The sequence below is a fragment of the Glandiceps talaboti genome, chromosome 11 (genome assembly GCF_964340395.1).
Source record: "Glandiceps talaboti chromosome 11, keGlaTala1.1, whole genome shotgun sequence".
NCBI lineage: Eukaryota > Metazoa > Hemichordata > Enteropneusta > Spengelidae > Glandiceps > Glandiceps talaboti.
In genome coordinates, this window is record NC_135559.1 from 12,709,731 (window position 1) to 12,726,900 (window position 17,170).

The 17,170-nt window shown below is 36.8% G+C and overlaps 1 protein-coding gene across 1 annotated transcript in view; it reads right to left on the reverse strand.

Moving 5' to 3' along the window:
- The window catches only part of LOC144441949 (F-box-like/WD repeat-containing protein TBL1XR1), a 66,161-nt gene extending 49,191 nt beyond the window's left edge, over window positions 1-16,970 (reverse strand). The window contains exon 1 of the mRNA XM_078131217.1: window positions 16,735-16,970. The gene's annotated coding sequence lies outside the window, so the exon portion shown is untranslated. The remainder of the gene's footprint in view (window positions 1-16,734) is intronic.
- Between the last annotated feature and the right edge of the window lie 200 nt (window positions 16,971-17,170).

Genomic DNA, 17,170 nt, shown 5'->3' on the forward strand with positions numbered 1-17,170 from the left:
TACTGGAAACATGAATACACAACGTAGCATTATAGAATACATAGCACAGAATGCGTGATAAAGCAAGTTAGGTTACACAAAGTACAGTATTTACTACGGCAGAATTTACTATAAACAACAGTGTAACATCTGCAAAGTGTTGCAACATAAAAAGGGTCCATTTTAACAGAATATTAATCCCTTTTCTCTCTAGTTGGTGGTTGTTTATATACAAGTTGAGAGACAGAGGATTCACTATGGAAGAGTTTGTGTAGCAAATTGTAACAGTACAGTCAATTTAATCTTGGTTAAGTTTTGAAATGTGCCAATCTGTCTATCACAACAGAATGTCTATTTTTGGCCAAGGCTACTTATCTGTTCAAAGTTTGCTTTACTACAGAATGATATACTTATATCACTAGACTGTTAAAACAGGAGCAGACCTAATACTGTTAATACAGAGGCAGAGCTAATACTGTTAATACAGAGGCAGAGCTAATACTGTTAATACAGAGGCAGAGCTAATACTGTTAATACACAGGCTAGGGCTAATACTGTTAATACAGAGGCAGAGCTAATACTGTTACAGAGGCAGAGCTAATACTGCTATACTGTTAAAACAGACGACTGTTATACTGTTAAAATAGGCAGGGGCCAACACTAAACACAGCGGCTGGGCTAATACTGTTAACACAGGCAGGGGCTAATAGTGTTATCACAGAGGCAGAGCTAATACTGTTATAGACAGAGGCAGAGCTAATACTGTTCGAGGCAGACCTAATACTGTTGTCACAGAAGCAGGTACTAATACTGTTAAAACAGACAGGGGCTAATACTGTTAAAACAGTTAAAAACAGACAGGGGCTGTAATACTGTTAAAACAGACAAGGGGCTACTCATACTTTGTACAAATGTAGTTGTATGTTAATTTACAGTTGTCATTATATAATGTTCACTGTATAATAATATAACAATATGCTTGTTTTGGAAGAGGTTGTAAACAACTGTATGTAGTGTGTCATTACATAATTTTCACTTTATGGCACAACTGCCATAACCATGACAACAGAATGATAACCTCATGTTACAAATGTTACTTACAAATGTACATCTGTTATTACATAATGTTCACCACCATGACACTACATTTGTATTACAACAAAATATTCATTTTGGCAGCGGCTACTTATAATTGTACTAGTGTCCATTCATTACATAATTTTCACTGAAGTGTTATGACAAACTGCTCATTTTTGGCAGAGGCACCTTGTAACTGTACGTACATGTAGGTCTCTTTATCACAAACTGTTCACCATAGTACAGCTTAAGATCAAAGAGAGCGGTGAAGAGTGCATCTGACATCCTTCTAGAAATGGGTGAATTACAGGGCAGTTTATACTAATCAGGTCACACAGCCCGCCAGATAGTTTGCTGGTATGTCATGCCATGCTTAGATTACATGGCAGTAAGCCCAGTTATCACATCTGTCAACTATAACTTGTGAAAGTGGTCAATCATAGACCCAGATCAGCTGTCTATTTACTCCTATGATATTGTACGTTATAACGATACAAGTATAAGCGTGATGTACTCTCGTATTTGTATTCATGTTTACAGTTTTCTGTACAGAATGAGTGGAAAGTGCAGCAAAAACAACATACACACTGAGGAAAATAACCTCAGAGTACCCCATACTAGCACTTACATGTCATCAGCAGTGGTGTTATTTCATATGTTTATCCAAACAACAAATTTCATTAAAACTGTGCATTCATGTCATTTCATGTATATTTAGGCATGCTTATTTGCATACAGGACTTGAAAGTAACTATTTCCTTTCTTAGTCCCAGTGGGCTACCAATTTTGGATATTGCTAGCTCAAAGATGCTGACCAGTAGTCTCATATACCTGAACTGAAAACAGAGTTCCTCTACTGGAAATAGTACTGCTATGTCGCTAAATCTTCCATCCTTTACATCACTGCATAATTAGTGGGTAGCCTGAGTGACAGCCCCATGACAAGAATACTTGATCTTTCAGTTCCAAGATGTATTGTGCAAGAAGATGTCACTTTTGTTGTTACATTAAGTTTTGTTTTGTCTTATTACATTTGAACATCAGGAAATGGTTGAAAGACATATTGACCTCTTAGATTAGAATGATTTTATAGATGACATACAGGGACTTTACAGGTGAACCCAGGGTACAGTCAGGTGACAACACCCCCGGAGTAGTGCGTGCAAACCCCTCACCACGTACACAATACATGGCATTGTATGGAAAGACAAAATACATCTTGGAACCAGCAACAGGTTTATTGGTAGTCTGTGGACACAGGACTACTGTTAATTTCGAACCCTGCAGGTATGTAGATATGTTTACAATACTACAGTATATTAGTTCCAGTTAAGGGACAAACCTGCCACTAAATCATTGAAAGGCATTGATTTATTGATTTATTGATTTATTTCACCACTATCTCTCTTTTCTCACATTCAAACACATTTTACTTCACCTTATATCTTTGACACTAAAGGGGCTTGGTGCAGAAAACCATTCCCCCGACAACCCAACAGAAGCTGATACAACGAAGATACTGTACAAGATATATACTTGCCAAAATATGCACAACAGGCAACGTGTTATCACGCAGACACAGATATGACATAGTCTAGAAATATTTAGTTCAGTCACGGGTCATCATTGTACACACAGTACAGGTCAGTATGGCACCATCACAGTATCTGATACAGCTGCCCATCTTGTAACCTTTGAACCCCGACCCTTGTCCCGACATTGTAGACATAGATATGACAGGGTCTAGAAATATTTAGTTCAGTCACAGGTCATCATGTATATTAATAGTGCAGGTCAGTATATTTCTATGGGCCATTCCAGTAGTTACGTGATACAGCAGACCCACCCTGTAAACTTTGAATCAAACCCCCCATGTTGATGGTATTTGACAGGCATCAATCGTATGTGTCAACTGGACTAGGGAGGCATTGGTGGTACACACTGACTGTACTAGGGAGGCATTGGTGGTACACACTGACTGTACTAGGGAGGCATTGGTGGTACACATTGACTGTACTAGGGAGGCATCAATGCCACACATTGACTGTACTAGGGAGGCATTGGTGGTATTCACTATACTAGCATTCATGTCATAATGGCAAGATCTTTTCATTTATTATGACTGTGTTCATGATATGACCTGCACTGGGCCCAGTCAAACAATACATACAGCTGTTACCTTGTTTATTACACAGTAACTGTTGGATGACTGCACTCGTCATACAAGTTACAACAAGCTGTTACTGGAAATATGCATGCCTGTGTTATGATGTCCACATATTTATCTTATTGATTACTCTTAGAACACATGCTGGCCCCATTCCAAGATTTGGAATATAAAGCAAGGAAGCTTTCATCCAAGGCTGTTTCATATGATTTGCCTTTGCAAGTTATCTTCAAACCACTTTGTAATTCTAAATTTTCATAAAATCTATTTCACAAGTTATAATTTTCTGACTATCGGATAATACTGTATATGCTTGTATTTCAGCAGTGGATTTATTTGAGCTACATATGTGTATGAAAGATGTAAACAACAGTTGCACCGAATACGGTGAGAGTGGGACACCCGGATGAATAAATTATAAGTAGTGCAATGTCAGCCAAATTAAAGTGCCTCTGACACATCCTCGTCGGGATGCCAACGTGGTTTCTGTGAGTGGAGGTGTAAATGGTAACGATATTGTATAGGAACTAGACTAGACACATCCTACATTGCCATTTGGCTAGATTGTTCATGTCACCAAAATCAATACAACTACAGCACCTTATCGCAGTGAGAATCTTATTTTGACAGCCCAGCCCATCACTGGCACTAATGCCTGAAACCATGACAACTGCATGACATTTATAATGCTGTCAATTAGTATTTAAACTTAAAAAGCAGTGTTGTTCATTATGTCACCTGACCAGCTTAGAGTACATGCCACATATGTATATGTTATTTAGGGTATGCAAACAGTATAGACTAAATACCACATCATATGCCATACACATATACAAAACCATACAAAGTCCAAAGACAGGTATTTGACTAAGATTTAACACATGCCAATAATATTAAGTCCTGGTTCTCCCAATTTGTCATTTTGTTTATCAAAAATATGCCTCGATAGAAAAAAGAGAAAATACTGCAAATTACATAAAAAATAACAAAAATTGAATTTATTTTCAGTATTTTGATATACCAGCCAGTGTTTTCCCACTAAAATGAAAGGCCTTTCCCGTAAAAATATTTTTTAACTCAATATGCCACATAATTTCCTAAATCAACAAAATTTAAATCTGCATGACATGATCACTTTCTCTTTCAAATGACAGTAAACTGTTTGGAATCCATTCTAGTGATTCCCATCTAATACCGGACAACATGAATTTCATTTGTCCTGATGCAGACGGAGTAAGTCAGTACTCAATCCTGACATTGTAAAATTCCATGTAACACTGGTCAGCATGATTACAGATAACGCAGGACAGCATGATTACAGATAACGCAGGACAGCATGATTACAGATAACACAGGACAGCATGATTATACATGTAGATATCACAGGACAGCATGATTATAGATAATGCAGGACAGCATGATTATACATGTAGATATCACAGGTCAGCATGATTATAGATAATGCAGGACAGCATCATTATACATGTAGATATCGCAGGACAGTGTGATTACAGATAACACAGGACAGCATGATTACAGATAACGCAGGACAGCATGATTACAGATAACACAGGACAACATGATTACAGATAACACAGGACAGCATGATTACAGGTAAATTAATGCGGGACAAGATTTTGTACATGTAGGTCGTGATGTAAGCTTACACAAGGCAGGTTTCTATTAATATGTTTAAGTATGACCACCTGGGCATAGGCAGAAATAGACTTGATGTTTTATGACATCCTCCTGTATGGGATGCATTTTAGAACATGTTTCATTAAATGTCATGTCTTTCTGAAGGGCCGCACAGGTCACATTGTGCTACAAAGATAAAATATAATCTAATAAGTAATGCACACTACTCATATGGGTGTTATCATACTAGAATATACCGAGGATGATTCCTAAAATGATACAATCATCAATTTCAAACTGTGTGTGTGTGTGTGTGCCTGTCTGTCTGGGTGGGTGTGTCTGTACAGAATGTATGCCACCCTATGCAATGTCTCTTCAACCAATGTAGGATAATTTAATCATAAATTCTACTGAAATCCAGTGCTGCACATCTTATCTTCAGATTTGTGCAAGGCTTTTTTGCAGGTTGTGTCGCGTATCATTGAGGGGAAGGGGCAGCATTACATGAATATTCAAGGGGGGCAGCATTACATGTGGTCATCCACATCGAAATAATAATAACTAACTCTCCAGGAATCCAGTGTATCATATCTCCAGCTGTGGTGAACAGTTTTTAGGTATGTTGTGTTATGTATCATATTCATAGGCAAAAATAACAGTTTCTCAGGACCCCGATCACAATCCTTAATTTGATAGTATTAATTATAAAGAAACTAATTAGGAAACAGATAATTAATTGTTGTGTCAATTAACCTGACATCTAGATATTTCAGGACGCTGAGGTAAAGCTGTTGGTGACACCCTCCTGATGTGATGTTTCAAAGGGCCTATGTCAGATTAGTATTTCCTAGGTGTGAAATAAGTTGACTGCCAGAACTATTGAAAAGAACGCAAACACAAATAACACACACACACACACACAAACACACACACACACACACACACACACACACACACACACACACACACACACACACACACACACACACACAGAGCAAGACCCAACCACAATTCAAGTTATCTCTTTTTGGTAAGCCCCAATCTGAAGAACTGAACTGCTGTATCAAGAGTATGCATAACATCCGTGAAGATACGTACCATCTGGACTCTTCTGAGAGCAAAGACGGAAACTAGGGCACATTTTATAATTTAATATAATTAGTGCAAGCCTATAAAAAGAAACATCCCTTGAGATCGTCTCTTATATACCCTCAAATGTTATTACTTCCTGAAAGCAACCTAGCTAATTTACATAACAAAGGGTGTATTCTATGCAAATTTGATATATCCTGAGAAACAATGATGGGGTGATCATTGTTATCTGTCTGTTTAGCATAAAGTTCTGCTGCAGAAACCCTCCAATGAAACAATGTATTACATTGTTTTGTTTGCCATGTAACTAGATTATTATATTATATAATAATCTGTAAGTTATCATTCCTCTAGGTTCCATCCAGTCAACCCATATAATATTATGATATCCAGAAGACAATTGGAATGAACCAAAAGTGATGAACAATAGGGGAAGCAGGGTTGTTGTTGCGAAATCCTCATGTGGATAGTTATTGAGTCTGGCCTCTCCTTTTAACTTCTGCATTTGTAGTCAGACCTACAGATGTAGCCATGTGAAGAGTTTCAGGTGGTTACAGTGTATTTTTTTATTGATTCCATCATAAACAATTGCCTTCCTTTGATGTTTTGCGAGTTTCCTGTCCTTTATCCAACATATATGCTCTAAACTAAGTATTATCATGTTATAAATTTTGTAGTCTAAATATGATGTTTAATAGTCAATATGTCCTGAAACTACTGCTTACACTGAGCTTTGAGATAACAGTTAAGCTGGCAATGTACCACACAGGGTAAAATCCATCTAGGTAGGGACCTTTGCTCCTGCTATTCGTATTCCTCTACAACACCCGACCATTTGATGTAGCGGCCATACTCACACCTAAACTACGATTACCTACAATGATGTCCAACCAAATTTAGATATGTCTATGTCCATCACGACTATCCCTTTTGTGATTGGCCAATCCTGTCTACTGAGATGGATTCATCACTTGGTGACGCTATTGATGTCATTTCACAGTGTGGAAAATTTAAAACCCAAAAAAGAATTTTTGCCTTTTTTTCTGGCCATAGCCAAGTTAACGGCTGCTGGCTAAAGGCCAGGGGCATGGTGGGAGCAAAAGTCCTCCAGGACCCAATTCTAGGCTACACACAGGGGAATTGAATAGATCGACTTCAGGGGGATATAAAACATGTTTTTTGTTTTACTTTGTTCTTGTGATTTACAACTTCAGGGAGGGATTGTGACTTCTTCACATCAGTATTACTACATTATATATGCGTATGTATAATCAGCATGAGTCAACTCATTGTTTTATTCATTCCAAGCATCAGTGAGGTCATATGTATGCTATAAATGCTTGGTTTCTGGGAAATCAATGTTACATGAAGCATGACAAGTGTCTTGTTTAGTATTCTATGTGAAAGTGCTGTGTGATGCAAGAGATTACACGCATTCATTGACAGATAGATAGCGTAATATCCTAGCCTAGAACCATACATGGCCACTTCAAGACACTCCAAGCCCTAAACTTTATCAAAAGAAGAATGTGCAGTACCAAGCTAGTCATCAATATGACGGAGAAGAAATTTGCATGACACTGTTTATATCAGTTAATTTTTACTGGTTTCAAGATCCCTATCAACGGAACCCTACATCTAGGTGAAATTGGGTTGCACCCATTACTCTACACTGGCCTATAGGGAGAACCCTGATTATTAGGTGAAATCATAGGGTGGAACCCACTACTCAGGCCTGGAGAGAACCCCGATTATTAGGCGAGATCGTAGGATGGAACCCACTATTCTATAAAGGTCTGGGGAGAACCCTGACTATTAGGCAAAATCGTAGGAGGGAACTCACTGCTCTGAAGGTCTGTGAAGTACCCTGATTGTTGGGTGAAATCATAGGGTGGAACCGCCGACTACTCTATAAAGGTCTGGGGAGAACCCTGACTGGTGTGTATCTGTACATATGGAGTACATATGTCTTGACTGTTCGAGTAGAAACAATAATTTGCAAGAATGTAAACATGTCATGGCTTATTCTTCTGTCTGGTCAACTCAACCAAGTTCATATGTGGACAACATATGTATGCAAATTAATTTGATAGCTGCTCTGTAAGTTAACGGAGGACCCTTATGAAAATTTCCAGTCATACAACTTATACATCTTCGCACACATTCTATAAATATTCCTACTTTTATATCATCGTATAATACTGATGATATGGAATACATTGATATCAATGCCACAACAGACTAACTCCACATAATAACATAATATTCAAATATTTAGATACTAAATATTCAAAACACATTATTTATGTTACATACCTCTACCAGAATATTTAAATTAATGTAATATTCATATATATGAATATTTAAATATGTAACATAACTGTTACGATAATATAACTATTCCTCGTCAATGTACAGATAAACTATACATCGTACATGTAGCATATAATAATAAAACTCAAATTCTGAATTATATATGGTCACCCCGGGTTGTCACCATGACAATGCCCTAGTTTGGCAAAAATTAAGAAACCAGAGTACCCCATGAAAACCTGCATTGTTCATAAGGTTAAACTGAGCATACAAACCAGATTAATGTTTAATCAAACCCAATCAGTGTTAGACAGGTTCAAACCCAGACCGCAGTGGTATGAAGGTGCATTACCTAACCACTTAGTCAAGATGCTATACGTGGTGTCAAATCTAGATGCTACATGTGGTGTCAAATCAAGATGCTACATGTATCAAATCTAGATGCTACATGTGGTGTCAAATCTAGATGCTACATGTGGTGTCAAATCTAGATGCTACACATGGTGTCAAATCTAGATGCTACATGTGGTATCACATCAAGATACTACACGTGGTGTCAAATCTAGACACTACACGTGGTGTCAAATCTAGATGCTACATGTGGTGTCAAATCTAGATGCTACATATGGTGTCAAATCTAGATGCTACATGTATCAAATCTAGATGCTACATGTGGTGTCAAATCTAGATGCTACATGTGGTGTCAAATCTAGATGCTACACATGGTGTCAAATCTAGATGCTACATGTGGTATCACATCAAGATACTACACGTGGTGTCAAATCTAGACACTACACGTGGTGTCAAATCTAGATGCTACACGTGGTGTCAAATCTAGATGCTACAGGTGGCGTAAAATCTAGATGCTAGTACATGTATCATTCAAATCTGATGCTACACATGGTGTCAAATCTAGATGCTACACATGGTGTCAAATCTAGATGCTACATGTGGTGTCAGATAGATGCTACACATGGTGTCAAATCTAGATGGCGTCGAATCAAGTTGAATGGTAGTTGCAGTAAATCCATGTATATGTAGGACAGTAGGTTACCTGGTTAGTCTATCAGGTACACAAGAATACCACTACATTTCAATTGCGATGTAAACCGACAACCAACTATAAATGTAACACGAGACAGTATCAAGTGCCAATTTACACCAGCATGTTGCATAAGCCTGCAAAGGTAGAGGACCAGTTGCAGTAAATATATTATAGTTTAACATGATCATTGATAACCTGACATGCAAGAGCCCCACTACAACTACAAAGCGATTACAATCAAATCTAACCATATGTTAACCAGCTTACTATATACATGTAACAAAAGACTGCATCATGTGCCAGTATACTACAGCCAGTAATACTAGGGGCTTGTTGCAGTAAACAGATTAACCTGATAACCTACTATGCAAAACCATTGCTGATACAAGTCATTCACATTCTAACCATGTGACTTGTACATTGTAACTGTGTTCATGATCACAGGATGCCATTTGGCATAAACAGTACTGTCAAACTCCCAATATCAAACAATCTTTATTACTCCATATACACTATCTGAGTGTGGTACTAAGTATAATATATCATCTCCCAGTTGATAACACACACCATTTTATGAGTATGTATTCGGCAATGCAAGTCTTAACATGGAACCCTCGTTTACCTACAACACGACAGTACATAAACCGTGAATAGCCACACATTAAAATATTGAAGTTACTTGTATTGTGATGTACCAAATTAATTACATTTCCTATTTCCGGGTAAAACAATTATTACAATACCTTTGAGATTAGATGTTGTAAAAACATGTATGCATTTAATTTTTAAAAGATTGAATCTTAAAATTTTTTATTTTTGAGGGTAGCAGCATTTGCTGGCAAACTACTTACAATATTCCAATTCTCTTGGATCTAAGAAGATATTTAACCCCCCCCCCCCCCCGAAAAGCAATTCAATGACAATCACTGCACCCTGTAAAGCTACACAAATGCTTACCAGCAAGCCATCTCAACTACTTACTATTCAAAGCATTGAAAGTCAGCCATTAGTTGCCTAGCGATAGGATGACTGCACCATAGCAACCATCACTTCTATGGCTGTACCATGACTAATGGTGAAATGCTCTCATTAGCATACATCAATTACAAACTCCCAATGTGACCTAATTTCCATACCCTGAACACACTGACCCCTGATTTGACCCTAAATTCCCATTCCCATCTGCGTTATTAGTATTAGACACACGTGTCATATTCAAATTACAACTTTCCATCAAGTCCACCTTCGTACCGAATAATCATAATAATAATCACACATCGCATAATTCAGCCATACCTAGAAACCTTAAATTTACATATATTTATCAAATTACACATTATTTTTTACTTCTTCAAAAGCCAAAATCATTCTTGTTATCAGCAAAACAGAAGTAATTTCAAATATCTAAAACTAGTACAAGCTAGAAAATATGTATTTTGCCTTGCCAAAATCTCACTATATAATCACACACAATCAAGTTCATTTTTTTACATACTATTCCCGCCTCACAGGGGGATATTCATTTGTACACAAAAACTACAAGTTAGGAAAGACAGAATTAATTCTCTTTCGGGGAATTCTCAGGGGGGGGGGGGGGGAGACAAGAGGGTTAGAAGTTGGGAAAAACAATCCTCTTTCTACCTGGTGGTGGTGATGGTGGTGGGCGAGAGGGTTTGTTTGTCCACACAAAAAATAGAATCATTCCTCAGAATTAAAACCTTTGATGGCTACATTGTACAGGAATCCTTGCACAATGACATTCTCAAAAATAGAAAATCATCATACACTTATCAAACACTGATTATCTCAGAAATAGAAAAAATATTGTTATGTAATAATATGCAAGATCCATCCTAGCAGGTAAAGGTAGGGGTACCCATACCATGGTCTACATTTGTACATTGTAGTTACTATACCATATCATTTAGATTTACACCTCCATTAGCCCTTTCACCACCAATTCCCGCTATTGCGGGAACGCTCTAGGGCGCCCACCAATTCCCGCTATTGCGGGAACGCCAAAGTTCATTCACCTACCTCGCCGTTAAGCCGTTTAACGGCAGCTATTGCTGCAAAAATTGCTGCCATAACTAGTTCCACACATGCGTATTAGCCTTGTTTATCTACACAGCCATTTTGAAAGCATGACAGTGAACGGTATCTCGAGTACGATCCAAATGACGAGCGATCGTAATTTTTTGTGCGTTTTTCGCTCACGAAATCGATTTTCAACATGGCGGAAGTAATTAACGGCTCTCATAACATGGCCTACGATATAAATTATGTCACTATCTTTGGATATTTCGACAGAATTTGACTTGAAATACATCGTTGAATACAAGTGTTTAGCTATGGGAACACATTGTACTTGTATGTAAGCATCAAATTCCCGCTAAGGCCGTGTGAGCTGCCGACGGCAGTTTACGGTTGAATTTTTGAATGTCGTTCAAATTTACGCAATCTTGTGACCGTGCCGACGCCCATGCTAACGTTCTGGGGGTAATTTTGGGCTATATAGTGGATTATTTTGGTTTTATTTCTTTTTGTTACGGCTCAATAATGACTTGTATTTGTATTAGCTCAGTGTGTAGAGGTCAGTGGAGGGAAACTTACTCGTGATATGGGCGATTTTCCGATCGGATTTTTTACGCGAGTTTTTCAATGTAAAATTCAAATTTCAACATCGCTGAGGCAAAATCTGTCTCCCCTAACATCGTTTGCAATGTAAATAAAGGTGCTGTTCGTAGAAATTTCCACTCAATTTTGACTATGAATACGATGTTTTATACAAGGAGATGGCTGCGTGAACTCAATGCAGTATATGGAAGGATCAGATTATCGCAACGTAACTTCAAAGTCCCGACTGCAGATTTGCTTTTGTGGGTAAACATGTCGGCGAAAAGCGTCACGTTGGCGTCCCGATTCGGACTCGTAAACGACCAACTTGGGGGCATTTTTTACTGATTTTGAGGATAAATTTGGTGATAATTTTTTGTTGTTTTGTCAAATAATGATATATAATTACACAAACTGATTTTTCAGAAGGTATTGGGGCGACGACTTCAGATATTTTTGTCCCTTTGATTGCCGGTGTGGGGCTGACTATTGCGTCGTAATCGGATTAGTGAGCCGTTAATTATTTTCGTTCAAATTTATTACGACTAAAAATAACATTTTCTGACAAATTTTCGCCGATTTTGACCATTTAACCAGTATACAGAAGTTTTGTAGGAACATAAATGTTGGTAATTTGAATTTTGTTTGTAATATAAATATTTTGTTTATTTGTGATATGTCAATAAATAAACAACCTATGCTTGTTTTATAAATATTTTATTACATTAATCCATATTTCGGTTATGTGTGTGATATTTGAATTTATGTATTTGCTGCTATGATGTAGAAAATTTATTTGCCATTCAAATGATACCTTATTTAAAAAAAATAAGCAACTCTAAGTATTTTTATATCAGTTTGATTACACCACACTCACTCTCACATTATGTTAGTGAGGGGGCTGGTGGACAACACACAATCCCATGAGGCCATTGGTGGTGAAAGGGTTAGACTAGGGACCCACAACTATACAACAGACTGGAAAACATGCTATGTACACTGTCTGGAAGAACACCCATGATTCTATAGTACTCTGGACCACTGGTCAGAAAATAACAGCTTCCTCGCTTAGCATCCCAATCTGTGTAATTGTCTGAACAAAACCCAGTGTAAAATGGACTTGAGAATGTGCAAGACTATCTTTAAGGACACCCATGATTCTACAATATTCAGACAACAAAACAGCTTTCTGACTTTGGCATCCAACTCTTAGTAAAAACCCAGTAGTCTATAAAGAAATTACTTTCCTACTAATTTCTACAGCTTCCTTCCCAGGGGACGCGCATTTCATTGTAGATGAGCTCCTGGCCTGGTTTGTCTGTGAGCTTTTATCTCATTACTGCAGTGATATAATCTTTTGAAGACATAAAAACACAATTTTCCGATTTCCAGAATATAAAAAAATTAAGTCCTGATTTCCTTCAAAATGATAGGAAAATATCGGAATTACAAAAGTACAATTCAATCAAAATTCTCTACCATCATCAAATATAAATAGATAATTAAAAGCATTCTTCTATTACTAGTAAATTATTTGAAGAAAAAAATAGACGGTTAAATACACTGCTGAAACATTAAACTAATTTGTATATCATGTTACAGGACTAAAATTGCACAAATGAACATGAGTCAGATTTAGCTAGGTGAACTGTTTCAGCTACAATATCTACTTATTTCCATTTCTCTGACAGACTATCAGTACCCTTTTGAATTTGGTAGTGTAGATACGATGTTTACTAGTTTATGTTAATTCCAAGCCCTGAATTGTTGACATCTAGAATCACACAATTTGAAAACGACACCCAGCTTTAGAATTAAACCTTTGTTCAAAACACAAACTTGACACTTGTACCTGTAATTTGAAGCCAATGTTGTTGTTTTTTTTTACATTTTAAGTATCTGTATTCCTTTTTTTATATCCAATGTCATAAACTGTCAACAGGTCTTCAATCAAAGACATAGTCCCCAAGTTATTTGCGCAAATCTAAACACACACTGTAGGAAAACTTTATCAATCATACTTGTTGAATGGGACACAAAAGAACACAAAATGAAAATATTGAAAATCTCAATGTAATTGTTGGTTTACAGTACTAAATATGTATCCATGCTGCAGGAAAACCTAGCAGTGATGGGTGTTCAACACACTGAATGAAATGAAACAAGATGATGGCAAACATACAATGTACAATTTCATTTCCACTCATAACACATACAAAATGTATAACAGGAAAACTTTCCTTGATTTTTGAAAGCCCATCAGTTAGGAAACCCTTGAATTGAATAATAAATACATTGAACAGAATGAATAAAAATTCCAACATAATTTGTGTTTATATCACATATGCCGTGGGACACTATATCTTGTTTCATTCATTTAATACAGCATGTTAAAAACTGAGGATTTCCTACAATCGCGGAAGATAAAAATTGTGATAATTTCTGTGTTTTTATTATATGCTGTGAGTGACTCTGGAGTTTTGCAATCTACGAAATACATGTAAACAAGTTGGTCACATCAACAAGAGGAGTCAAGGTTACACTATAGATCTTTCTTCACACTTGTTATTCACATCACCTACTCCAGAGTCCACTCCAATTTCATGTCTAAAATTACCCCAGGCACTGCACAGGGAGTAAAATTTGTCTCTGAAACCCGACCCTGTTTGTGCTTGAGGACATTAATATGGCATCCTTTGTGAAAATGATGCATGGAGTCAAGAAAAATTACCAAAGCTGTTCAACGTCATTGTTACCGTACCCTCCTCCGGTTACAATTCATCCTTACTGTTGGAATAAAAACTCATAATCAGTGTGCCCTCTAAGCCAACTGCTCATAATTGTAGATGTAATACACAAAAAGTGTTTTCGCCACCCACAATATGTAACTTCAGCCTCCCCTCAAGCAAAAAACGACAGTTCACAGTTGACCTACAGTACACCCAACGACCCCTTTACATCATAAAATTGTAATTGCAATGTTACATTTTCACACATCATTGTGTTGAATATTGTTGCAAATAAAATGAAACGTATACCTCAGATGTATTTTCTCTTTGTATTTGCGTATTTTTATGAAACCCCCCCCCCCCCCCCAATCTTCACTCAGGTTGGGACTCCCTCCCCTAAATAAAGTTTAGAACTGTTATAGTAAAATGATTAGGCTCTACAACTAAATGCTACGATTTTCATGTGAAACACCCTGAGGAACTTGGGTGAAATTCAACTTCTTAGTATGGCATGCAAAATACTGCGAACTCTACAATTACAACTATCCCATATCAGACAAAGGTCTTGGTAACAGCCAACCCACTTTGGGGTTTTATTTACAGTATGTGTACCCTACACCATATTCTGATTCTTTTTTTTTTTCCATTTTACAGGTACGCCATACCACTTTACTTGAATGGATAGTAAGTACTCCCACCACATCAGATCATTACTAATGTTGATTCTAATAAATCCAAACCAAATGAAGTTGAAAAATAATCCACATTGTTTGCATATCTACTAGGAAATTTTAGTGCTCATAAAATGTCAGTAACTTATATAACGATTTGAAAAGTCTTGTATCACATTTCTACAAGGTGACCTCTGTAATGGTTTTATGAATTGCAGTTATTTTTAGATGAGTAATTGCTGTTAGATAAGACCATCAATAGCAAGTTTGCTACAATAGTTTTTTCTATAATCTGGATGTATTTCCATGTTTCAAAAGCTGTTCTTTGCATTGTCACTTGCGCACACATAACTGTATTCTCAACTGCTAATCTTCATTATTGTTTTGCTCAATACAACAAACCATTGAATTCTTTGTGCCCACTTAATTCAACAACTGAATATTTATGATAGCAGCTTATACAATTTACAAACAACAAAAATAGATTTGTTTCAAAAAACAAAATAAACTTTTACACACAAGCTGCACACAATATATAAGTTAAAATTTCACAACTGTGTGTATTTATAAATTAGTTACTAAAATTTCATTTTTGAAATCTTTCAATTTGATAGTTATAATCCAACAAATTACTAACACCATTTGGTTTGAGGTATTTTGAAAAAATAACAATATAAAAAAGTCAACATTGCATGTATATGCATATTCTAGGCTAAATATAGTGGTCAGAGATATGCAAATTAATAATATATATGATTTTTACTATTATAGTGTAACTGCAAGTGTAAAATGTTTTTTTTTATAAAATTCTGACGGTGAGAGGGAATTGCACAACCTCATATTTTACTGTATATAAATCTAGTCGACAAAAATGCCTGAAAAATAGAAAGCTTCAGGTACAAATGACTGCCCATTCTCCTACATTGGTGACTGGAAATCCCCTTTGTAAGTTGTAGTAAAATTATACGGAATATGCAAATTTGAAAACCTTTTGTTTTGACTTCCTCGTTCTAAGTGTCGAGTTTTAGAGAGAATTAATTCTCAAAACCGCGATTAATCACAGGCCATGGGAAGTATTAGCAATATTCTTGACTAACAACCACAACGCATATTTACAGATACCAAAATGAATGGTTTAACAATGAAATTCTAATCTTGCCATGCTTTAGCCCAAACGTCCGTCCTTACGTTGTGTGCAAATCACACTAGATATGGTGACCTCGAGTTGGGCCCCAAGCGATTCCCAAACTACACTTTTCACGCATTTCATGATGTACCAACCTAAATCCCAATGCATTGGTCTTCTAGCGTCATCTCCGATTGGTATCTGAAAGTCAAGGGCGCAAAAAAACACGAGGTACGAAACGAAAAATTGTCATCACTCCCAACAATAAAATCGCCACTCACCCTCTATATCGAAATTGTTGTCCACCAAGCCAACGTTGCACAGACAACGATGTCTCAAATTATAACTGAGCGAACCGACGAAATATCCAGGAAAATTCCAAATTGGTAACACCAATCGAATCCTGAGACTGTTTGGCGTTGATTACAGGTGTAAACCGCTCTGAATTCGATAAGAATCGAACATAAATTGAGTATTCAATCGCACAAGCTTCCCACAAGTTCTCAGGGTGACAGCTGCAATATGGCGGTCGAACCGTAGTGTAGCCCATGCACATTTTTAACCGCGGGAACTACTTTATTTGACATGACGTGACCTCTATCAAAACATACCTAAAACGAATCAATTTTCATTTATTTGATCTTATAAGTATTCTAGTATATATAAGTCAGAATATTTTGACAAAAAATGGAAAAGGGTAGACAAAACCAGTGAAGG